Genomic DNA, 27,394 nt, shown 5'->3' on the forward strand with positions numbered 1-27,394 from the left:
CAGATGAAGAAATTGAAGTGTAACTAAAGGGTAACTTAGTAAACCATCCCTACCTCATTTTAAAGATGAGAAAACTGAGATTCAGAAGAGTTAAATGACTACTTCAAAGACTCTTCATAAATAACAGAGCTGAGTTTTGGTTTTTATGTCCTGACTCCAAATCTAGTGTTCTTTCCATGTTGCCTAATCACCAAGGGTTCTCCGTGACAAGTACTTCTCACCACCTTCATTTCATATGAAAGAATTTTTTCAGCAGCATCTAAAATATGGATACTATGAGGACCTATTTATAATTTTATGGGATTTGAATATTGTGGAAGACACTTCAGTCATACATGTGCTTTCATGATATTTTTTCAAGGACAAGTCAACATTAATAGTAAGTTTCAGCCTTCTAACACCCACCCTTCATGCTTCCATTTATTTTGACTTTTCTCAGATTGTGGTCTCCTATGACTTGTGGTCATATCACACAATGGGGAAAATGTTGGTGTTAGGTTTCAGGATGGAGTGCTTTAGGATCATTGAAAACGTTATGCCTTTCCCCAAACATATTAAATGCATCTCCGTCTTCTCTTCTGTCTGTCTTCTCAGTTCTGGAATTAACTCCCTTCATTAGTCAGAGCCCAGATTCCATCTTCTAGTGAGTGAGGGCTACATTTCAGCTACTGTGAAAAGTCTGGTGAGCCAAAATAGAATTTAGAACTCCTAATAAAATATTATTACTCTCCTGGTAGACTGTCATATTTAATCTAACTTGACCAGAAAATTGCTAGTTTATTTTAAATCTCTAAAATCTTCCTTTTTTTTAAAATATGTATTTGTCCAGAAATATGCATTTATAGTTTAAACAGTTGCACTCAATAGTTACAGAATTCACCCATAAAAATGAAAATGCAGTGTAATTTTGCTACTCTTAGATTTTGTTATACACCAGAGTGATCAAAATTATTGGAAGAAAACCTTTGCCAAACTTCCCCTTTTGGAAAATTTAAGGGACATCTATGAACAGATCATATGTTTGTATTGACTATTCAATATTTTTGAAATCATTGTGGGATTCCATAAAATCAATGTTTAAAAGAAATTAGTACTCAGGATGAAATTTTTATGTTTATTTAAAAATTATGGCTTTTTAATGTTTAAAGGTTTATGCAGGGGTGTACTAGAAAATAACAATTGAATCTCTGGTTGTTGAATGTGTGATATACTTTTTAAAAAATATTTTATTTTTTCCCCAGTTACATGTTAAAGCAATTTTTAATATTTAAAAAAAAAGTTTTGAGTTCTAATGTCTATCCCTTCCTCCCTCCCTCATTTCCTCCCTCCCTGAAAAGGTAAACAATCTGATATGGGTTATACATGTGCAATCATGTAAATTGGTAAATTGACTTCCATATCAGTCATTTTGTATAAGAAGACTTGAACAACAACAAAAAAGAAAGGAAGGAAGAAGCAAAGAAAGAAAAAGAGAAAAAGTGCAAAATAGTATGCTTCAGTCTGTGTTCGGATAGTATCAGTTCTTCCTCTGGAGGTGGATAGTATTTTTGATTGTGAGTCCTTTGGGATTGTGTTGGATCATTGTATTGCTGAGAATAGCTAAGTCATTCACAGTTCTTTGTTGTACAATATTTCTGTTACTTTGTACAATGTTCTCCTAGTTACACTCATTTTATTTTGCTTCATTTCATGTAAGTCTCGCTAGGGCTTTCTGAAATCATCCTGATTGTAATTTCTTTTTTTAAATTTATTTTTAATTTATGGAAAACTAGCATTTCATAACATAGAACAATAAAAAAAATGAATGTATGTCAAATTACAAATCTACTGTGCACAACTTGCTATTGCTTTCAAATATATAACAAAATTATCATGTAATTTTTTTTCTGTTTTTCATTTCCCTCCCTCCCTCACCCCAGAGATTATTACCATTAGAAACAAATAGGTATACACACACACACATATATATATGTGTGTGTATATGTGTATATATATTTATATGTATGTATGTGTATATGTATATATGTATATATGTATGTATATATATGTAAAATTATTCTTTACATACTTCTATTTATCAATTCTTTCTCTGGATTCAGATAAAGAGCTGCTATAAATATTTTTGTATAAGTAAAAACATTCCCCCCTTTTTTATCTTGTTGATTTATAAATCTTTAATGATATAGCTAGATAAAAGTGTATTCATAGTTTTATAGCCCTTTGTGCATAGTTCTAAATTGCTCTCCAGAATGGTTGGATCAGTCTTTGGTTCCCAAGAATGATACTGACCTCATTTTATTAATTATTTGCTAGCCATAATTTAAATAAATTGAATATTAATTACCCAGAAAAAAACCAGAATGATTGGATCAGTTCACAATTCCACCTAAAGTGCATCAGTGTCTCAGTTTTCCCATATTCACTCCAACAATAATCATTTTCCTGCTATGTCATATCAGCCAATCTGATAGGTGTGAGGTGGTAACTCAGAGTGGTTTTAATTTGAGTTTCTCTAATCAATAGTGATTTAGAGTATTTTTTCATATGACAGTAGATAGCTTTGATTTCTTTGTCTGAAAACTGCTTGTTCATATCCTTTGACCATTTATCAATTGGGAAATGACATATTCTTACAAATTTGACTCAGCGAGGCCTTTATCAGAGATATTTGCTATAAATTTTTTTTTCTCCTAATTTTCTACTTTCCTTCTAATTTTGGTTGCATTGGTTTTTATGATACACTTTTAAGTTTAATCTGAATTTCCTAATTTCTGAAGTGTAAATGCTTATAATGGAAAATCTAAATTGGGTCTTGTGCGTTGCTGCCAGCCCATCAGTGAATTTATGGAAAGACAGAGTGCATAATAATCATTGTGTACATCAGGATGAACCTATTCTTTGATTCCTTTTGAAATGGCAAAGTTATCTAGCAGGTCAGACTATAGATGTGCAAAGGTTTCAAACCAATGAACCTTTTTCCACTAGTACCAACTGCACCCTCCCATCCCCTGACATCTTCTCATTTTGTATTATTCTCATCTGTTGTCATTTTATATATCCTCTTTAGATGATTCACTTAACTTGCTTGATAACTTCTCCTGGTTCTTTTAATATCTTGAGGGATACCAACATAATGCTTTGCCTGTCAGCTTTCATTTCCCTTTTTTGATACATTCCCTCCCCACACCCATCTCTGGCTCTACTTCTGACTTTCTGGATTTTGCCCCCATTACTAAGGTGCCATCTCACCCTGAAACTTCCCTCAGCTCCAATGAACTTTTGACTCAAGAATATCCCTCTACCATGCTGATCCTCTTCTTTTATTGGTGAGTGCCTCCTGGGGCCTCATTTTGGGAAGAGCCCCAGGCTGGCCAGCCTTCTTTACCCTCCTGATTCTGTTTCTAACTTTCCCGACTTGCACATCAGGTCCTTGCCTTGTTATCTCCCTTATATCCCCCTGCTTTTAAGATCACTTCTGCATGTTGTCTTCCCCAATAGAATTTAAGCTTCTTGAGAGCAGAGACTGTCTTTTTTCTTGCTTGTATTTGTATCCCCAACAGCACATGCACATAATAAATGCTTGTTGCCTTGCCTTTTTGTAAGACTGATCCACCTTCTTTTCTAGTCATACTAATGTTTTATGCCAATTCTCAAGGGCAAGCAGACATTGTTAGTATGCTAACTAATTGTTACTGTACATCTTACATTCATCATACATCCTTATTTTTATTTTAATTCTTCTGACATTGTGGTATTCCATGATTCATAGACAAATGTCATCACTGAGAAAATATTGGTATTACATTGCAGGAGTGAGCACTTCAGGATTATTGAAAGTGCACTTTACCAAACCAAATGAATGCAATTATGTTTCCTTCTCCTGCTTAGTTCTGGGCTTAGCTTATTGTCCATCTACTCTAATCAATCACCTTATTTTCCAGTTATCATTTAATCACTGTGGACATATAACTTAATATTTTCATATTCAATAGAATAGTTCTAGAAGTGTGTTCCCAGTAATGATGGGATTTGATTCTGCCAGTGAATATGTATTTTGTCAGTTAAGTATTTAGACTTCAGTCAAAATATGAAATATAAACTTATGTGAGTATATTATATATAATGTAAATATAAGGAATATAAATCAGTCTTAAGGAATTTATCAATACTTGAGATATAGATTTATCACCATATGCATTCAAATAATTCTTCCAAAATGTGACTTTCAGTGAAATGGTTCTGTAGGAGCAGTTGGATCCATGATACTCCTTCAATACATCAACTGGTTAATGACATCCCCCTTGTAGATATTACCTTCATCAATATATTTTGCAACCCCTTTATACTTTCTCAACTTATGCTATTATTGTCCATATTCTTCCACAGTGGATTCATTCAACATCTGAGACCTCCCCCTATAACTTTTTATATATTGTGGATATTTGCGCAACACCTGTATAGTCCCCTCCATGTTAGAAGAATGGGAGTGGTTGGGGAGCAGTATCAATAAATGGTATACTGGTTTCCACAGTTTCAACTCATACCCACAACTTTGTTTTTCCTATCTCTATAGTCCTTCATTGTCCTTTATACTACAATTCAAAAGATTCCTAACAGAAGGCAACCACAATGATTTGTGCCCCTTCACTGAGTTTCATTAGCAATCATCTTCAGATTTTTCAGATTGTTTTCACCCTGTCAGAAGACTCTCTACTGATCTGAATATTATAGTTCAAAGGAGCTCAAAGATAAAGTGTTAGAGTATATTAGATACTGTTATTGCATATTGACTTTGGTTGGACCAATTTTATGTGAAGTATGCTTATAACTGATTCAAACCTATCTATATTCTGGAGAAGATATAAACATATCTGAACATAACATTTTTAGTTCATATCTGATCTTTTCCTTATTTGGTTGAATAGTATTGGATAAAAATTGAATAGAATTGTTTGGTTAGTAGACAAATCATTTATCCCTCCACATCTGTAAAATTCTCTTAATGCATTGTACTACTCCATTACACCTTTTTTTTGGAAAGGAGGGTCTATAAATACTTTACATTAAAACTTTACATAACCTAAGAATAATAATTTTTGTCCATGATAATTTTAATTTTCTTGCTAAGAAAAGGAGACTGTGAGTATTTATTACCATCTGCTGTATCAAATAGTCTTCTTCTGAAAATTCTTCTGAAAAGCACCCTTTGTTAATGCTTTAGGTTTAATTTAAGAAACTTCTAGAATGCTTTGGTGTTGAGCAGAGCCTTGCTTTGGTTTGGACATTCACTGCTCCCCTCCAGGAAAAATCAACTAGCTCAGCAAACTGAATAATTGGTATCATTATCATCCTTGTCACCAAAAAAAAAAAAAAGTTAAATGGGATGAAACCTTTATCTTCAATTGATTCTTAGAAGTACTTTCTTGATGTTTTAGCCCCAAGGCTTATATCAAAGTTGTTTCTTTCAATGCTAAAACTTCAAGCTTCCAATTCACCAGTACTGAAACCCCAAGCATCAAAGCAGACTTGTTCTGTGATCCCTAGCTAAGCACTTGCTTTCTTGAAATGATACTCAGTGTTCTGATTCTGAATCAAGATCTGAAGTTGCTGTTATGAAGAAATAAATTAGATAACTAGGAGATTAAACCTTTTGGCTTCCACTGAGATCTCTATGTGCTTGGACACTTGCCACGGTTTCATCACTGATATATCCTTATTTGCCTGACATGACATTTCACTGGAGTGTATTTTTGGTTGTTACTTCCTAAGTTACAGAACTAATTGTTTTCTTTTTGTTTTGTTTTAGCTTGTGATAGAGCATCTCTTGAATCTTAGGCAAATCACTTCCCTGGGCCTTTAGCAAATCATTTCCCTAGACCTCAGTTTCCTCATCTGTAAAATGAGGGGATTCAATTAGAAGATCCCTAAGGCCACTTCTACATCTAACCTATAGTCATGTGGCTTGTCACTGCCTACCTCCTAGTAATTATTTTGTTGATTTCTCTCTTCAGTTGACCCCTTCCTAGAAACCCAATTGCCTTAGTGACCTTAATAGACCTGCCCTCTAAGTAAGATTCTCCCTGAGTTTCACTTCTACACTGCATTGTCCATCTATTTATTCCACAGATATCACTTTCTATTTGTAAAGAGTTTTGCTGGATGCTATGGGGCCAAGACAGAATAGCGAGGGAGGCACCAAGATATGTACAACATGGTTCCTGCCCTCAAGGGCAATTACCAATTATTAGTTGAAATTTTCAGTGGCAGTCTTGAGTCAGTGTTACCCTCTTTGGATTTAGCTATTCAGTCACCAAATATTTACATGTGAGGGGCTGTGTTAAGCTCTGGGGACACTAAGAAAGTAAGTTAGTCAACAATCATTTATTAAGTCCTTATTCTCCATTAGGTACTATGCTAAGTTCTGGAAATATAAATGCCAGGAAAAAGAAAGAAAGGCCCTATCCTCAAGAAGTTTGCATTCTAATGGGAAACACAACACCTAAAAAGAAATTGAAGAGGGTGGAGGGGTAATGGAGAAGTGCAGAGGAGCTCAGCCTGGTGGGAAACGAAAAGGCAAAAACAAACCCTCAAGGATCTTATGTTCTAATGGGGGAGACAATATGCATACAATTATGACCAGTCAAGATATATACAGTGTAAATGAGAGATAGTTTCTGAGATAAGACACTAGGGGACAGGGTGGTTACAAAACGGGGACCAAAGGAAATGGCCTTTTGCAGGTGAAATTTAATCTGATTCTTGAATGGAGTCAGGGCAGCAAAGGAAGGAGAGGGGATGAGGAAAAGCATTCCTGGCTGTGCCCAGAGTAATAAGTGAAGTAACTCCTGGGTAACTGCTGGAGACCATCTCCCAGGAGACTACTCAAAGGAATCAGTTTTATAGAGTTCTCAGAAACTCCTCTAAAGATTTAAAAAGGGGGCAGCTAGGTGGCACAGTGGATAAAGCACCGGCCCTGAAGTCAGGAGGACCTGAGTTCAAATCCGGCCTCAGACCAACACATACTAGCTGTGTGACCTTGGGCAAGTCACTTAACCCCGATTGCCTCACTAAAAAAAAAAAATTTTTTTTAAATTTAATAGTATTTTTTTCCAATTATATGCCAAGATAATTTTTAGCATTCATTTTTGTAAGATTTTGAGTTCCAAATTTTCCTCCCTCCCTTCTTCCCTCCTCTCTTCCTAAAATGGGGGGCAATTTGATATAGGTTATACATGTACTATTAAGTAAAACATATTTCCATATTAGTCACACTTGTGAAAGAAGAAACAGATCAAAAGGGAAAAAAAAACATGAAAAAGAATAAAGTAAGTGAAAAAAGTATGATTCGATCTGCATTCAGAGTCCATCACTTCTTTATCTGGATGTGGATAGCATTTTCCATCATGAGTCCTTTGTACTTGTCTTAGATCATTATGTTGCTGAGAAGAGCTAAGTCATTCATAGTCAATCATCACACAACGTTGCTGATAAATACTGTGTACAATGCTTTCCTGGTTCTGCTAATTTCACTTTGCATCAGTTTGTATAAGTCTTTCCAGGTTTATTTTGAAGGCAGCCTGCTCATCATTTCTTATTGCACAGAAGTATTGCATCACATTTATATACTACAGTTTGTTCAGCCATTCCCCAATTGGTGGGCATCCCCTTAATTTGCAATATTTTGCTGAAACAAATATTGCTGTAAATATTTTTGCACATGTAGGTCCTTTTTCCTTTTTTATGATCCCTTTGGGATATAGACCTAGTAGTGGTATTGCTGGATCAAAGGATATGCATAGTTTGGTTGCCCCTTGGGCATAATTCCAAATTGCTCTCCAGAATGGTTGGATCAGTTCACAACTCCACCAACAATGTGTTAGGGTCCCAATTTTTCCCTCTCTGTCTCTTGTTTGATCATGAATTTTTCCCTTATCCGAAGATCTGACAGGTAGACTATTCCTTGCTCTTCTAATTTGCTTATGGTGTCACCTTTTATGTCTAAATCATGTACTTATTTTGACCTTGTCTTGGTATACAATATGAGATGTTGGTCTATACCTAGTTTGTGTCCTATTGTTTTCCAGTTTTCTCAACAGTTTTTGTCAAATGGTGAGTTACTATCCCAAAGGCTGGGCTCTTTGGGTTTACCAAACACTAGGTTACCATGGTCATTTACTGCTGTGTCTTATGTCTAGGACCAAATACTTAGGAGTACAAATTTTACACTCCCATTTCCAGGAGACAGCTAGATGCTACTGTGGACAAAGTGTTGGACTTGAAGTCAGGAGTCTAAAATTCAAATCCAGCCTTCTCCCACTAGCTGTGGGACTCTGTATGTCTCTTAACCACTGTCTGCCTTTCCTCATCTACAAAATGAGAATAATAATGGGATCTATCTCTCATTGTTGTGAGGATAAAATGAGATAGTAGTAAGGTACTTTGCAAACATTAAAGTGCTATATACATGCTAGCTATTTATCATTATTATTATTCTTCCCACCACTGTTAGGAAATGGCTTTTATTTCTCTGACCTCTCATATCATTTTGATTTTACCTATATTTTTGAGGCAGCTAGATAACTCAGTGAGTAGAGTGCTGAGTTTGTAGTCAGGAAGACATAAGTTCAAATCTGGCCTCAGATACTTACTAGCTGTGTGACCCTGGGCAAGTCACTTAACTTCTGTTTGTCTCTGGAGAAGGAAATGGTAAACCACTCTAGTGTCCTTGCCAAGAAAAACTACATGGACAGTATTGGCATGATATATAGTCCATGGGGTCACAAAGTTGAGGACAAGTGAACAAACAAAAAAAAAAAATGTGGGCAGCTAGGTAGTGCGATGGATAGAGTGCCAGGCCTAGAATCAGCAATACCTGAATTCAAATCTGGTTTCAGAAACTTGCTAGCTGTATGTCCTTGGGCAAGTCACTTAACCCTCTTTGCCTTAGTTTTCTTACCCTCTTTGCCTTAGTTTTCTTACCCTCTTTGCTTTAGTTTTCTCATTGGCAAAATGAGCTGGAAAAGGAAATGACAAACAATTCCAGTATCTTTGTCAAGAAAACTGCAAATGGAGTTATGAAGAGTTTGACAAGACTAAAATAATGAACAACAGCAATTTTTTTTTTGCATTTATTGGAATATCATTTGTTTTATAAGTTCCTTGAAGGCAAGATCTGTTTTTCATTTTTGTCTTTGTATCCCCAACACCTAGCAGAATGCCTTGTACACAGTAGGTGATTAATAATTGATGAATATTTAATAGTTATTTACATTTGTATCATATATCTTTATTAGGTTGTAAGCTCTAGCAGAGCAGAGATTTTGTCTTATTTTATCATTACCCATTATTGTGAATTGAACATAATAGAACTTGAATAGGTACTTGTGTGTGATCATGTTAATGTGTCATGTTTCATATTGAGGACTTTTTACTTGCTCTTTATCATATTTCATGTGTTACCATGTAACACAGTCCCCCAGTAAATTTAGCTTGATGGTGATGGTGGTGCTATACACCTCAGATCCATAGAATGCTTTCCTCACAAGGTCCCTCTAAGGTAGATAATGAGAATATTCATCTCCATTTTATAAATAATATGGAAAGGAGCTGATGATTAGGGACTCTGTGATTGAATTACCTTCAATTCACTTGATGGAGTTATAGGATATCAGGGGCAGGTAACTGATCCAATAAGATATCAGGGCATGCTCCTTTCAGACTTTGCTTGGTCACATTTGCATTATGTATAGGTGTGCCACTGTCAGGTTTTGAATACCACATCTTCATGTGAAAGGGTCAGAATACTGCATTGAGGTTCGGTCTTGACTAGGTTTGGTTTGCCCAAATGCTGTTTGTACTACCTATTCACTAAGGTGGGAAAGTGGGAGAGACTGAGAATTTAAAAGTAGAAGGTTGAGCCTTGTTAAAAAATAAGCTGTGGAAAGAGTTGAGGTATTGTCTGTTAGGATGACTTTTAGCAGACTACAGCTATGGGGAGGGGATTTCTCTTTCTACCATTTCCCCATTATTATTATTATTGTTATTATTATTATTATTATTTTTGACAGAAGCACATGGCAAAGTGACTGTAGAGTAAGATCAAGTTGGCAAGAGGAATAGAAACTCTGGTGCTTGGAATTAGGATCCTACTAAAGTGATGGTTAAGCTCAGAGGTGAGACTTGCTGATCTAAGGTGGTAGACTCAAATTCTATCTGAAACTCCATGACAGCATTCTTATCTAGGATATCAGTTATGCCCAAGCTGGTGGGAGGTAGTAAATATCTGTTGTTTTGTTGTTTAGTTATTTCAGTTGTATCTGATTCTTTGTGACCCCATTTGGGGTTTTCTTGGCAAAAATACTGGAGTGGTTTGCCATTTCCTTTTCCTTTTCCTTTTCCAGCTCATTTTACAGATGAATAACTGAGGCAAACAGGGTTAAGTAATTTGTGCAGGGTGACACAGCTAGTAAGTGTCTGAGGCCAGATTTGAACTCAGGAGACTGAATCTCTCTGATTCCAGGCTCAGCAGGCTATCTACTGTGCTATCTAGTTGCCCATTAGTAGTTACAGCTAATCAGTAAAGCAGCATCCATCATTGTAGTATATTCCAGGGTGTAGTGGAGCAGCAGATATCAGAGATTTTAAGACTGAAGTCTTTGAAAGCAGTTTGAGGATAGCAGTGGCCTTGTAGCCCTGCAACATCAGAGGTGTAGGTTGCCCTTTCTAGTACATGCCTTAGACACAGGTGTAAACTCTATGTGGATCTATTCTTTTCATTGATGCTATGTGTGTTAATAGGAAAATGTGACCCAGGTTTATGGGGGAGACACTTTGTTACTACTATTCTTACTAAGTCACTTTAGTAAATACCTTTGCCTTGAGCTAATTGTGTCATCTGGCTGGCATTGAGAAATGAAATCATTGGTGGGGGCTTTTGAGTAGGTGAGTTTTTTCTCCCCCATTAAATATGAGTTTTGTGTCTTGAAAAATTTTAACCAGTAACACAATGTAATGATAAATAATGTTTAAGGCAAAGACATAAATTGTTGCCATTTTTCCCTCTTGTTGAAAGTCATTGTTGTCTCTGGGCTGATCCAATGAAAAGGAACCATTTATGTCAATGACAATTTGTTTTTCTTTTGAACTAGTTCATCTTTAATTGTATTTAAATATCTTTGTGCACCTCTTGCTTTCAAAATTGGTCCTGAAACAAGTACAGTAGCAAGTTAATTCCTCACATTCGTTTACATAATTACTATCATAACTTCTTTTATCTACTAGCAGTTTACAACTAAAAGCTCAGAATATTGTTGCACAATTGTTGTTTTTATGTTGGATTTCCAAAGAACTATTAAAATTGTTACTGGTTTAAACCTGTATCCTTATAAATATTAAACTTGAGTAGAGCAAACAGATATCTTCTTGTTAATATATGATTGCTTAGCATACAAAGAGACATTTTCTTCCAGAAACTTCTAATGGCATATTTTAGCTATAAATTTAATTTTTAAAAGGATATAAATAATTATATTTAGTAATCGTAGAGAGATTAGGCATCCTTCCCCTACCCCCAAACTTGCGCAAGTGGTTTGAAAGTGAAAAGAGGAGAAATTATTTAGGGGTCATTAAGATGCCCCAAAATGTTAATTTTCAACTTAGAGTCAATATGTCCCTCTTCATGTGAAAGTGGAGAATTCAGCTCTGTTTAAATAACTGCTCTAGTTTGGAAGGTAGTATGATGAAGTGGAAAGAACTCTGAATTTGAGATCAGAAACCTGAGTTTCAATCCCTCTTCTGCCACATGTTAGGTTAGTGACCTAGGCTAACTCTCAGTTAGCCTAGAAACTCTCTCAGTTTCCTCATCTGTAAAATGAAAGAGGTAGACTAGGTGATCTCAAAAATCTCCGTGAGTTGCATGAGAATATGATGTTGCATAATTAGATTGAAGACCAACTTTCTAAAATGACCTGAGTAAAATCAGGAGTATACTGGAGCCAATTTGAACCAGTTCATGAGAGCCAATTGTTAACTTTTTAGTGTGAGCATTTATACCTTGGAAATTGGTAAAAGCTATAAATCAAGACTTGATTTATTTTTTTCTTGTTATTTGCCATTCAAGAAAGTGATCGAGAAAATGTTAATCATGCAGATTAAACTTAAAAGTGTGTCATGTGTACAATTTTTCCAGAGAGCTTCTTGTTTAACATTTACCAGCACACTCCTGCCTGAATTCCTTATTAGTTGACACAATATAAAATACTATTTTTAATTGGTGCTTTGGTCACAACCCTGAAGGCATAATTTTTTTTTACTAGATTTTAAGAAAAGGGAGATAACTTTAAAGTGAAAAGATGGAATGATCTAGAAATGTAATATGATAGGTTTTATTTTTTTAAAACTAGCAGAGGAACACAATAGAGTTAGTACTGGCACATAATAGAACAGCAGTGACTTACCCTCATAAAGTGGTATGAGCCAATTTTTCAGAAGTTTGAAGTGACTTTGAGCTGTCCTGTTGCATTTTCTCCTACCAAATGTCCCTGCTGATTGTAGACAGATCACTGCATCATTTATTTATTGTAGTACTGTGAAAGATTTTAGGAAACAACTAAGTTGGCCAGGGTAGATCTTCAGTAACTTGGGACCTGCTTAAACAAGAAGCACAATGATCAGAGAAAATCTGGTCCAGATCAGAAAATATCGAGGAGAAACTAAATTGAGAAAATATAAGTTAAGTTTAATATTGCAAGAATTTAAGGTGTAAGATAACCATAGAAAGAAATACAACTGCTTGGTAAATGTCAGTCTGGCAGAACATATTTAGGATATAGTTATTATTGCTTATTCAAATAAAAATTAGTCTTCTGTTTTGTTGTTACGCACTAAAATTAAAAAAGTGAACAACTCAATGGCATGAGAGTATTTTTGTGATATCTGTCATCATTTTGTCTCAATTAACAAAATAACCTCTGAGAAACTCATTCCTTTGAAAGTGACAAAATTATCTGTGCAAAAAACGTGAACGTATTGAAAAATTAAATTGCATTTGAAAATTGGACATGTTTAATATACATCTAGAGGGCAGCTGAGTGACAAAATGGATACAGTGTGGAGTCTAGAGTCAGGAGGCCTAAGTTTAATTCCAGCCTCAGAAACTTACTAGCTATGTGACACTGGGTCAGTCACTTAACTTCTGTTTGCTAAGTTTCCTCAAATGTAAAATGAGGATAATAATAGCACTTACCTACCAGAATTGTGAGGATCAAATGAAATAATCTTTAAAGCACTTAGTATAGTACTTGGTACATAGTAGGCACTATATAAATGTTAGCTATTATTATTATTATTGAAAATAGTGTGTTTCAAATTAAAGACTTTTAATAGTTCCTCAAGTCAGTTATTAACTGGTAAAATGCAAACAAATGTTACTCTTTCTGCAGTTTCTATAACCAAAAGACAGAATCTTTCTGATGACTTCTTTAGGATGCCCACTATTATATCCAGGCAATGTGAAGAAGTAATTCCAAAGTATGGAAAGATCACAATATGAATTGTGAATTTACTAAAGAGCTTGTATTATAGGCTTCCAAATCCGAACGGAAATTCTGCTAAAATCCGAATGATCAGTAGCATAGATTATATTCATAAAGATGAGTATATGGACAGGCTGACATGGCATGACAACACAGAAAAAAACATTTTTGAAAAATATACAAATAAAATATGAAAAATATGACTACTGGTAAAATACTTACATACAATCAATAAAATTGAGAAGTAAGCCTGGTTTTGGTAAGGTTTTTCAATATTAGAAGTTTATAAAGTTATTTAAAATTAAATACACTTTTCTTTTCAATTTAGTAATGTTTACACAGAATAAGAGCACAATTTCTCATTCTCTCTCCCTGTTTTTTTTTTTTTTACACTGAGGACAAACCTGAACACACAAACAAGCCACCAGCAATGTATATTCTCCAAAACAATTAAGTAATACAGCGCAATGATGATTATCGGAGATAGGACGCACACAATCTTATGCTTTTATAATTTAACATTTATTAAGAGCAAGGAAGATGCTTTAAGCTCAATAAGCTAGTACCATGTACAAAGCCTTGAATTATGTAGATAAACCTTATTTTTGTCTACATAAGTTGTAGCAAGTGTGTAAGTTCTTTTTGGCTCTGTCGTTTTCACTCTAATTCACTTCATACACACCTAGTCTTTTTTTTTTTTTGAGTCCTTCATATTCATTGTCCTTTACAATGTAATGATATTCCATAACATTGATATACCACAATTTGTTCAGCCATTCCCAAATCATTGGGCACATCATTTGTTTCCACCTTTTTGCTATTACAAATGTGTTTCTATGAATAATTTTATACAGTTAGGTGTTTTCTTCCTGTCAGCAAAATCCTTCAGGTATAAACATAGTAGTGGCTTACATGGAATAAACAATTTTGTAAATTTTCTCATATGATTTCGAATTGATTACCAAAGTGGTCAGAGCTTCACAATTCAAGAGTAAATTAGTGGACATATTTTCCCATAGCCCTTCCAATGTTGCATTTTTCCATCTTTCATCATCTTTGCCATTCTGACAGAAACAAGGTAAACATCAGAGTTATTTAAATTTGCTTTTCCCTAATTATTATGGATTTTCAACAGTTTTTTAGATGATTATTGATAGTTTGGATTTCTACCTTTGAAAAGTGCTTATCCTTGTATGTTGAGCATTTGTCATAGATTGATGTCAGTTACTTATAAATTTTAGATATTAGACTTTTACCTGAGATGATAGAGTCTTTTTGTTGGTATTTTGTAGATTCTCAATTTGTACTTTGTCATCTGAGAAGCAGCATAACATGATGAATAAGACACTGGACTCAGAATTAGGAGACCCTGGGTTCATATCTTGTTTCAACCACTTATGAATTCTGTGAACCTGGCAAATAACCTGGGCAACTCTTTGTGCCTTATATTTTTCATCTTTAAAATGAGTGTGTTAGATTCAGTGGATTGTATAGTCTCTTCCACTTCTAAATCTAGAAATCTAGAATCCTATGATCTGTCTGCTTTCAATATTTCAGGGAAATTTTTCTGCATTGAAGCATAGATTTCATGATTTCTTTTTCATTAAGTTCACTGAAGACCTTAAATCCTTACGATAAATCTTTTGTTTTTCTTTTTGTTGAGGCGATTGGGGTTAAGTGATTTGCCCAGGGTCACACAGCTAGTAAGTGTAAGTGTCTGAGGCTGGGTTTCAACTCAGGTCCTCTTGACTCTAAGGCCAGAGCTCTATTCACTGTGCCACCTAGTTGCCCCATGATAACTCTTCATATCATATCTTCAAGGTCAGTAGATTTACTTCTCCCTTCACTGACCTTCACCAAACACTTTTCACTGTTTTCTTATGCTTCCTGGATTTCTTTATCAAAACATACATGTGCACATGCACATGCTCACACACACACAAACACACACTCACACACAGTGCTACTTTGCTCTTTTACCTAACTTGCTTCTTTATATATATTTTACATTTCCAGAGCCATATTGCAGTCACAGGGGTCATTCCACAAATCTCAGTGATACCTGTCCAATGAAATTTTCATCCTTGCATTTGGACCACTAATTCATACTTTTTTTTTTGCCCATATTTTGTGCATTTGTGTAAAGACATCTAAGGCTATAGATTTTGTGGTGCGATTCTTGATTTTTTTATGACTCTTCTTCCTATGTAATATGTCCTCTTTATTTCATCTAACTTGGTCAATACACACAGGCCATTTTTTCCCCTCTTCTTTCCTTTTTGGTTAATTTTTTAAATTAGATTTGCAACATTACACCCAAATACATTTTGTATTTTGTATGTAACTTTTGTCACATACTTTTCATACCTAACCAGAAGGCTTCCATTTCTATTTTAAGCTATGATCCAGAAATTCAAATCCTACTCTCATTTATTATATTCTTAGCCAACTTATCCATCACAAATCTGTCTTTAAATTCTCAAAACTTTCTGTTCAATTAGTGAGAGTGATAGAAAAGCTTCTTGTGTCCCTTAGGTCTTCAATTTTTTTTGGCCCAAGTCTTTGTAATCTTCATCAATGCTTTCTAAGTTTCTACTGGCACTGTCCTTTATTCCCCCTGTGAATCAACAGAGGTGGGGAGATCATTAGGTTTGACAAGTCTTGAGAGATTCTCCATCATGTCTTGGATACCTGCCCAAGTAAGATGGTATATCTCTTTTATTATCAAAGTGATTAGTTGCTGCATCAGCTGCTTTCAATTTGGAGACATTATCTACCCCCGATCTTAGTCTTTTGATCCTTTTTGGATGACATCTTAAATTATAACACTTAAAGATCCATATTCTTTGGATCATCATTCATCATGGGAAAAGTAACTACTTCCTTTCTTTACTACACAGTTCTCTCCTATTCAAGAAGTTCCTCATATGTGTTACTTAGTTTACTATGGTAGGAGGTATTAAATAAGTATTATTACAACTTTCCTAAACCATTACTTACTCCCTCCACCACCAGGAAAATTCTATTTATATGATCCCCTGGTGGAGAAAACACTGTTGGGTAAATACCTCTTGGGATAGATTGACTTTGATCTAAGTCCCCTGTTCTTCCCAATTCTAAAACCCTCTAAATCTTGTTACCAATTCCTTTTCTTTCTTCAGTTCATGTCCTTTATCATATTCTTTATAGAAAAATACTGAAATTTTGTGAAAAAGGGAATAGAGTAACTAACAAGAATAAATATTATTTCTCATTCATTTGCACCATGATTTAAAATAAGGAAGATAATGAGATACAAATCTAGAGACTTGGATTTTAAACCTAGATGTTCTACTAGTAAGTAAGGAGATCTCAGTCAACTCTTTGGACTTCAATTTTTTCCTCTACTAAATGAGTGAATTAGAATAGATCTCCAAGATCTCTTCTAGATCTTATACTCTAGGTTCATAAGTCTATGATTCTTTACTTCTAAGTATTAGTTGTGTAGGTAGGTCAGGGGGAGGGGATGGTGAAAGGAAAATCAGGCAAGAAGAGAAAGAGATTACAATCAATATCCATGCTAGAGTTAAAAAATAAGTTGTAAGAGTAAAACAAAAAATGAGCATAATCTAGAAAAAGACCAATATGGTATAGCAGAAAAAATATCAGATAGGGAATTGTGAGTCCAGTTATATTCCTTGTTTTCACATTAGCTAACTGTGTACCTCTCTAAGTCTCAGTTTTCACATCAGCTCAATAGACTATAATCCTAAGACCATTTATAAAACAAGGAATGCAAACTAGATTTCTTCCCTTTTAAAAATTCAGACACAATGAATTGCCTAGAGAGCAATAAGCATAAGATGATAGGAACATAAAATCATAGCTTGAGAGCTGAAAGGGTTCTTTAAAACCCTCTAGTCCACCCCTCTAATTTTACTGATTAGGAAACTGAGGCTTAGGGGATCTCAAGCGACTTGCCTGAAGTGGTTGATATTGATCATGAAGACTGAAATTGAATTACCAACATGACCAGTTTTAATTATCCTATGGTCCATTTTATTAGGCTCATACAAACATGGTCTAATTCATTGGTATTTATTGTTTAATCAAGACTTGTACCCATCGTCACAGAATGCCACTTCTAAAACTTTTCTATATTATTCATTTCCCAGCTCTGCTTTTGCATCTTATTCTCACCTTTCCTTCTGCTAGCAAAGTTTTGTTCATGCTTGAGCACTTCTGTTTCTGTTCATAATGGTTTCTCTATTTCAAAATCAAGGAGCCTCTTCTTCAAATCCTTTCTAAAAAACCTTGTGATCAGAATCAATCCTTTAATAAAGGTTTCATTTAAAGCATATATAAGGATAAGAAAGAAGAGATTTTGAAAAGAATAGCAATTAATAACATAGAACTCATGAGATTTTTCTTCTGCCCACATAAATGTTCTTTCCTTGTTTTGATGGCCTATAGAAACCCTTCTCAAACCCTTACAAAGAGCACCAAGAAAAATTGGCACTCAATGGATAAAAATAATGATATTAATTATCATAACTATTTCAAAATCTATCACTGTGTCCTATTTTATAAAAAAAAGCGTGAAATGGTTAATAGCTGTTCTATCTCATGGAAGTATTACCAATTTTGTAGAGTTCATTGTTGTTATAAACAATAAAAGATACATGAGACAACAGGGAAGTGGTTCACTTTTTGTTGCTCCTGCAGAGTGAATCTGGGCCTGAGATAGGGGGCTGAAGGGTTGGAGGAACTTCTAGAGGCAAAGGCAATGACAATAGAGCCAGAATGGTGGCTCCAGAGAAGCAACATAGAGAGTTATAGGGAGGGATCAGAGAGAGTTCTACCAATATAAATCCTATGGGAGGGGGGTGGAGCCAAGATGGTGGCATGAAAGCAGTGACTTGCTTGAGCTTTCCCCCAGACCCCTCCAAATACCTGTAAAAAAAATTGGCTCTAAACAAATTCTAAAGCAGCAGAACCCACAAAAAGACAGAGTGAAACAAATTTCCAGCACAAGACAATCTGGATGGTTGATCAGAAAGGTATATCATGCTCGACTGGGGAGAGGAACGCAGTTTGGCGTGGGCATGCAGGCCGCAATGAACCTGGAACAGGCCTCAGACGACTGAATCACAGGCAGCTGTGGAGGTTTCCGGACTTCTCAACCCAGGAACGCCAAAGACAACTTGAAAGGTCAGTGGGAAAAGTCTGTTGACTCTGGTGAGAGAGAGAAGCTAGGTCTCAGCCGCAAGTCCCAACTGTGGGCTCCAGCTGCCTCCTGAGCTTCTGGCTCACAGACTGAGGGGGAATTGAGTGGCTGCTCAGAGGGGGATTGCAGGGATTTCTTTGCCAGTGCTGAGGCAGGAATCTCTTGCTTTGCCTGTGCTTGGATCTGGGTCATAGTTCTGAGGGGAGGTCCTGGGGCAAGGAGGAATGCTGGCGTGGTGGAGCTTGTACTGGCAGTGGAAAGGAAACACCTCTCCCCTTATCACACCACCTTGGAAGAACTGAAAATTTACAAGTTCCTAGAAGTAGTTTTGAAAACAGCTGTACAAACCTCCGAAGCTTGGGACAGTACATTTTCCACATTGGAAGCAGACTGTTACTTTAACAAAGAGTTTAAAACTCAAGTAATTGGCCAGGATCATGAGTAAGCAGCACAGAGTCAGACTATATTATCTTACTTTGGTGACAAAGAAGATCAAAACATACAACCAGAAGAAGATAACAAAGTCAAAGCTCCTACATCCAAAGCCTCCAAAAAAAAATATGAATCAGTCCCAAGAGCTCAAAAGGTATTCTGAGAAGCAAGTAAGAGAAGTAGAGGAAAAACTGGGAAGAGAAATGAGAGTGATGGAAGAAAATCATGAAAAACAAGTCAACACCTTGCTAAAGGAGACCCAAAAAAATCCTGAAGAAAACAACACCTTAAAAAATAGCCTAACCCACTTGGGGGCAGCTAGATGGCATAGTGGATAGAGTACTGGCCCTGAAGTCAGGAGGACCTGAGTTCAAATCTGGCCTTAGACCAAACACTTGACACTTACTAGTTGTGTGACCTTGGGCAAGTCACTTAACCCCAATTGCCTAAAAAACCCCAAAAAACAAAAAAACAAAAAAAAATATCCTAACCCAAATGGCAAAAGAGGTCCAAAAAGCCAATAAGGAGAAGAATGCCCTAAAAAACAAAATTGGCCAAATGGAAAAGGAAGTTCAAAAGCTTACTGAAGAAAATACTTCCTTAAAAATTGGAATAGAGCAATTGGAAGCTGGTGACTTCATGAGTAATCAAGACGCTGTAAAACAAATCCAAAAGAATGAAAAATTAGAAAACAATGTGAAATATCTCATTGGAAAAACAACTGACCTGGCAAATAGATCCAGGAGAGAGAATTTAAAAATTACTGGACTCTCTGAAAGCCATGATCAAGAAAAGAGCCTAGACATCATCTTTCAAGAAATGATCAAGGAAAACTACCCTGATATTTTAGAACCAGAGGGCAAAATAGAAATGGAAAGAATCCACCGATCTCCTCCTGAAAGAGATCCCCAAAGGAAAACTCCTAGGAATATTGTAACCAAATTCCAGAGTTCCCAGGTCAAGGAGAAAATATTTCAAGCAGCAAGAAAGAAACAATTCAAGTATTGTGGAAACACAATCAGGATAACATAAGTGACCGCAGAGCATGTAATATAATATTCTGGAGGGCAAAGGAGATAAGATTACAACCAAGAATCACCTACCCAGCAAAACTGAGTATAATCCTTCAGGGGAAAAATGGTCATTCAGTGAAATAGAGGACTTTCAAGCATTCTTGATGAGAAGACCAGAGTTGAACAGAAAATTTGACTTTCCAATACAAGACTCAAGTGGAACATGAAGAGGTAAACAGGAAAGAGAAATCATAAGAGACATATTAAGGTTGAACTGTTTACATTCTTGCATAGAAAGATGATATTTGTAACTCATGAGACCTTTGTCAGTATTAGAGTAGTTGGAGGGAAAACTTATATATATATATATGTATAGATAGATAGATAGATAGATAGATAGATAGATAGATAGATAGATAGATAGATAAATAGAGGGCACAGGGTGAGTTGAAGATGAAGGGGTCATATCTGGAGAATAAAATTAAGGGGTGAGAGAGGATTATATTAGGAGAAAGAGAAAGGGAGAGGTAGAATGGAGTAAACTGTCTCACAAAAAAACAGAAAAGAAAAGGCTGTTACAGTGGAGGGGAAACAGGGAAGGTGAGAGGGAATGAGTGAATCTTATTCTCATAGGATTTGACTTAAGAAGGGAATAACATACACACTCAATTGGGTATGGAAATCTGTCTTACCCTACAGGAAAGTGGGGGGGGGATAAGGGGACAAGAGAGTAGGGGGATGATAGAGAGGAGGGCAGATTGGGAAAGGGGGTAATCAGAAGCAAATACTTCTGAGGAAGGACAGCATCAGAAGCAAGAATAGAATAAATGGGGGGCAGGATAGGATTAAGGGAAATAGAGTTACAGCATGTCTACTATGGAAGTGTTTTACATAACTGCACATGTATAACCTATATTGAGTTGCTTGCCTTTTCAGTGAGGGTGAGTGGGGAGGGAGGAAGGGAGAAAATTTGGAACCCAAAGTTTTAAAAACACATGTTTAAAAAAAATGTTTTCACATGCAACTGGGAAATAAGAAATACAGGAAATGGGGTACAAAAATCTATCCTACCCTACAGGAAAATAGAAGGGGAAGGAGTTAAGAAAAGGGGAGGAGAGATAGAAGGGAAGGCAGATTAGGGGAAGGGATATTCAGAATGCATGCCATCTTGGGGTGGGGGGAGGGGCGAGATGGGGTGAAAATTTGGAACTCAAAATCTTGTGCAAGTAAATGTTGAAAACTAAAAATAAATAAATTTATTAATAAAAAAATAAATCCTATGGGAATATGGTCAGTCCTGATATTGGTCCCTGGTCACCATGCATTCTTTTCTGTGGAAGCCCCCAGTGCCTGGCCTCCCTGATTCCCTTTTCATTGTTAGCTTACATTTGGAAAATGACACTACATGATGAGTAAACATCACAAGAATTCAGAGGAATAACCAAGGACATTGTGACATAGCATTTAGAGTACAGTATTGTGCTTGAAATAAGCCAGCCAACCCACTAGAAGGGGATTTCCCAGAATATGTGTTAAATGGAAACCAAAAATGAATAAGAAAGCAAAGCACTCCCATTTTTAACTCATCCAGTTAGAAAATAGCTAAATATGACAATATATGGGTAAGAAATCCACGAGTGATCTATCACCAAATGCCTTGAAATGACAGCTAAAGAAATTGAACGAAATGCCACATATTGGAGGCAGACCATTGCAGAAGAAAGCTATTAGCTGAAGTTGAAATTAATGCCAGTAAGTATGTGGTGGCAGAAAAATTGCAATTTACCAAACAGCAAGCGAAGAAGCCGTTGATTATTTCAAATTTATTTGAAAGTAGAAATCAACAGAAATTACAAGTAAAAAGCCTGAATATATGTACATTCCATATGCCTTGTTAATAAACATGAGATGATGATTATACTATACAATCAGTTGAATTAGCCTATTGATGTTTATATATTGGATAGGTACTAAGGATCCATAGTGAGCTGGGGTCCAAATGTATGTGAGCAGTGTGTTGGACTGGATAACATTAGAGAAAATCTTCATTGTTCTCCCAGAACACAAACCATTCAATGCTACTAAAATTCATTTTGATAACCCCATTATACAGTATAGCTACAAATGATGGGGGCATAGATTTAGAGGTGAAATGGAACTTAGAGACTGTTTGGTCAAATCCCTTCATTTTACTTATATGGATACTGAGGTCCAGATTTAACACAGGTAAAAAAACAGGTTTTCAGAAGAATCAAAATTATAAATAACCTAAATGAAATGATGCTGGATAGCCAACAATAGACATGGGAAGATTCCTATAAAAGTCAATAATGAAAGCAGATATGACTTGAGGTGGACATGAATTAGATATATAGCAAGACTGACAGAGTAGATGGATAAAACTTTCGTCAGGGACTTGTGATATGCCAGGTATTGTGCTGAACCTAAATTGAAGATATGAAGAAAAAGCAAAATCAGTCCCTGTCCTCAAGGAGCTGCCATTTTAATTTAGATGTAGATAAATAGACATATGCAAAGTGAGGAAGGGGAGGGAATAAACATTTATTAAATTCCAGGCACTATACTAAGAATGTTACAAATGTTATCTCATTTGATCTTCACAACAACCTTGTGAGGTACATGCTCTTATTTTCATTTTGCAGCTGAGGAAACTGAGGCAACTAGAGGTTAAGTGACTTGTCCAGGATGACTCAACTTGCTAGTAAGTATTTGAGGCTGGATTGGAACTAAGGTCTTCCTGATTCCAGGACTAGCACTTTATCCGTTGCACCATCTAGCTTCATATACAAAATAAATACTAAATAGAAGGAAAGTAATCTTATAGGAGAAGGCACTAAGAGTTGAGGGTCTGACTAGAAAGGTTACCTGTAGAAGGTGGAATTAGAATGGAATCTAAAAGGAAGCCAGGAATTCTAAAAGGCAGAGGTGAGGAAGATGTACAATCTAGCCACGAGGAGCAACCAATGCAAAGGTGCAGAGATGGGACACAGAGCATTCTGTATGAGGAATAGGAAGTAGTTCAGGATGGCTTGACCTTGAAGTTTGTCAGGGGAGTAATGTGGAAGAAAACTAGAAATGTAAGAAAGAGTCAAGTTGGAAAGAATTTTTTTAAGGCAAACATAGGGTCTCTATTTAATGCTAGAGGTAATAGGAAGCCACTGGAATTTGCTCAATAGTTGTGGGTGACCATGTCAGACCTACAATTTAGGAAAATCACTTTAGCAGTTGTGTGTGGGATAGTTTGGAGTAGGGGAGAGACTTGAAGCAGAGAGAGGATTTAGGTCTGGACTATTGTAATAGTCCAAATCAGAGATGATGAAGGTTTAAAGTTATAGCTGAGTGAATGGACAAAGGGAGACATATAATATATGCTGTAGAAATAAAATGCACAAGATTTGGGAAAGTTTTGTAAATTTGGGAGTGGATTGAAGATTTAGGGAGATATGACACCAAGGTTGCAAATCTGGGGAACTGGAAAGATGGTGGTGACTTTGACAGTAATAGGGAAGTTTGGAAAAGCAATAAATTTTTAGGGAAAAATAAGTTTTCCTTTTGGATATATTTAGTTTGAGTTACCACTAAGAAATCCAGTTCAAAATGTCCACTGAGCAATAAACAATCAAGGACTGAGGATTGGAAGAGAGACTGGAGCTGGATGTATGGATTTAGGTTTCATATGCAAAGATTTGCTAAATAAATTCATGGAAACTGATGAGATCAACAGGTGTGAGAGACAGAGAGAAAAGGGAAGAGATACCAGGGCAAAACCTTTAAGGATACCCATAGTTAATAGACATTAGACAGATAAAACTATAGGAAATGAGACTGAGAAGGAATGGTCAGAAAAGTAGGAGGTGAAATAAAAGAATAGTCTCATGAAAATATGGAGAAGAGATAGTATGCAGACAGAGAAAATGAAAAATAGTGTCAAATCCTGTAGAAAAGTGAATGCTATTTAGTTTTGTTTACCTAATTTGTTCTACTGATATATATTTTTTAAAACAGTACCAAATAATTTTGATGATTACTGCTTTGAAGAAAAGTTTGAAATTTGGTACTGTGACAATCCTTTTCTAAAATTATTTTTCTTGATATTATTGACCTTTGTTTCCTCCATATTATTTTTTTATCATTTTGTCTAGTCTATGACTTAAATTTATTGGTATGACACTCAATTTATAACAATTTGGCTAGCATTGTCACTTACATTAGCATTGTCTAACCTTAAAGATTAATATATCTCTAATTATTTCAATCTTCCTTTACTTCTGTCAAGAATACTTTATAATGGTATTAATGTAATTCCTATGTATGGCTTGGTAGGTGACCTCATAGAGATTTAATACATTTTCTAGATATTTTGAATGGAATTTCCTTTTCTCCCTCTTCCTGCTAGATCTTGTTGGTTATTGTAAAAACAAGCCAAACATTTTAGGGGAACAATTTGAAATGTCCTTGATTTAGTCAAGTTAATTTCTCAATTAATTTATTAGTTTATTTTTTAGGGTTCACTAAGTAAAGCATAAACTTTCTATCAAATGCTTTTTTTTGCTGATTATAATGTTTATTGTATTATTATTATACTATTCAAGTCTTATTTTTTGTCTAGCTTTTTGTTGGGTTTTTCCAGATCTGAATTGAGCACACTGAGATCCCATTTATTGCAGTATTTGTTGTCTATTTCTCAGCTTTTCCTTTAAGTACGTAAAACCTGTGTCATTCAGTGCATGTATGTAATTTATTACCATTATTTCACTGAATATGGTGCCTTGTAGCACATTACAGTTTCTCTGCTTATCTCTTTTAACATCTCTATTTTTACTATTGTCTTTTCTGAGTTCATGATTGTTATTCCTATTTCATTGAAATTTGTCCTAAAAACAGTAAATTCTATTCTAGTTCCACATTTTAACTCTATGTGAATCTTTATATTTCAAGTATGTTTCTTGGATTCTGGCTGTTTGTAGTATTTTTTCTTTGACTAGGGGTCTCTGGATTCCTGCCTGGGTGTTTATAATTTGGGTGTTCTTTCAGGAAGTTATGCTAGAAAAGAAAGTAAAAATAGATCTGGGAAATTCTCTTTTATAATTTCTTGAAATATGATATCTAACTTTTTCTTTGGTTATAGTTTTTCTTGCATAATCATCAACTAAGTTGACTTGGTTTCATGCTGAGGTTCTGAAAATCATAGATTCCTACTGAAAGTCATAGATTACTGGCTTCAGATATCTTGAAAGGCTCCTCCCACATTAAACTGTGAGCTTCTTGAGAGCAAAGATTATTTTTCCCTTCTTCCTTTATATTCCTAACACTTAGCACAGTGCTTGGCACATAGAAGTCACTTAATAAATACATGTTGGTAAATTACTGATTGATTGTGTCTTTCTCCTATCTTCTTGAGCCTCTAGTGTGGTAACTAAATATTAGTGATTATGCTTATTTTGGACCTCCTGGAGAGTCCCCTTATGCAGGCTACCCAGAAGCTCCTCTTTGCACCTCTTTGTTTTCTTCAGCTGTCCACTATCAGGAGCTGGCTGGTTTCAGACCTTTTGGAGGACCTTAGACAAAGTAGTCACAGTACTGATTCAGAGCCTTCTTGGTCTTCTCGTGAAGTAACTTACTGGGAGATAGTTGCAGGTATTATAAGCTAAGGCCAAGATCCTGCTTTCTTCACATTTTCTTCTTTAATACAGGAGATTGAGCTAGATCCAAGCCTTCCAGGTATATGCTCAGCAGACAATCTGTAGGTTTCTGACCATGTTATTGTCCTGTCTTAAATTGGATGGTGGGATTTAATGATGATTGTCTTTGGTGAATTCTCTTTTGGTGATTATTGATCACTGTTTCACCCAATATTGTTTTAAATCTGCTGGGGATTTTTTTTGGGGGGGGGAAGGTAAGATAGGCTTGAATGTGGCTTTTAATATTACCAGATTTATTGAAAGTCTAAGCCAGGTCTTGAAAGGTATTCAGTAGGAGCTAAACATTGATCACTATTAGGGCTCCTTAAAGATAATGCCTCTGTAATTTGTGATGGTTATGACCTGATTCTGAATCACCATAATTTTCAAAAACAAATTCACATGCCTTAATCATTTCTTCAATTCTGATTTGTCAACATATTGTTGGCTGAGTCATGGGTGTTGTCATGGAGGGCCTTATGGTTCTATCCTTGGATCTTAGCCATTTCATAGGCTCAATCCAGATGAAAACCATTTTTATTTACATTTACTAAATCCAGTGGCATACACTTTTTATCAGCCTTTGACATTGCTTGGTGAAATGGTGCCTGCTTTCTCCAGAGCATTTCTATAGATTTTTTTTTGACATGTTTATCACATACTCCAAGAATGTCTATAAATCTTCCTCTCCCTTTTGGCCAAAGAAGAGTTAATTTTTCTTTTGCCTCCTCATAGTACTGGACCCCATGTTTCATTAATTGTATATATCTGTATGTATATCTATATTTATATCTATCTATCTATCTAGGTGGGGAATACTTTCCATGTTTATTATAGTCTATTTTACAGTTCTATGAAAATGTATATTAAGACTACTATTGCTTAAATGTGGTCTTATCATCAAGCTTTAATTTTAGGTTGCCAAGAAGTTAGGAATGCAGTCATACCCCTCTACTTGATATCTTTATGCTCCTTGAATCTTGTCTAGAATAGATTAAAGTATGAGTAGGTATCACCTTAATCCAAGGTTTTGATTAGAGGTTTTATGTGACCTATGGGTTCAAACATAAGATCTGTCTTTACCTTTCCTTGGCATACATGAAGAATTTTACACTTAAATCCAAATGATGAGATGAAGAGGATATTTACTTTTTCAATAGAGCCAACTAACTTGATGTTATCCATGCATATTGAATAATTAATAAGACATTTTGTTTTTAATCCTTTTTCAATTTGGATGATGCACTTAGTTCTATTTAGGAGAGTTGTTAATATATTTAAGGCTAGTCCAAACCAGTAATGGACCTGAAATGTCTCCCTGAAAAATCCTGTTTTATATTGATTATATTTGGCATTGTTGTGTTAGTAGTATTTTTAAAATAGAGAATAGTTATCCACATAGAAATCAAATGCTCTAGTGTTCTTACTATACTTACTATACTATACTATTTTATATCTTTACAATACATGAATTATCTCTTAGTATAGAACTAATAAAAAGTTTAATGA

Source organism: Vombatus ursinus, unplaced genomic scaffold (genome assembly GCF_900497805.2).
Source record: "Vombatus ursinus unplaced genomic scaffold, bare-nosed wombat genome assembly UNPS02014812.1, whole genome shotgun sequence".
Classification (NCBI taxonomy): Eukaryota; Metazoa; Chordata; class Mammalia; order Diprotodontia; family Vombatidae; genus Vombatus; species Vombatus ursinus.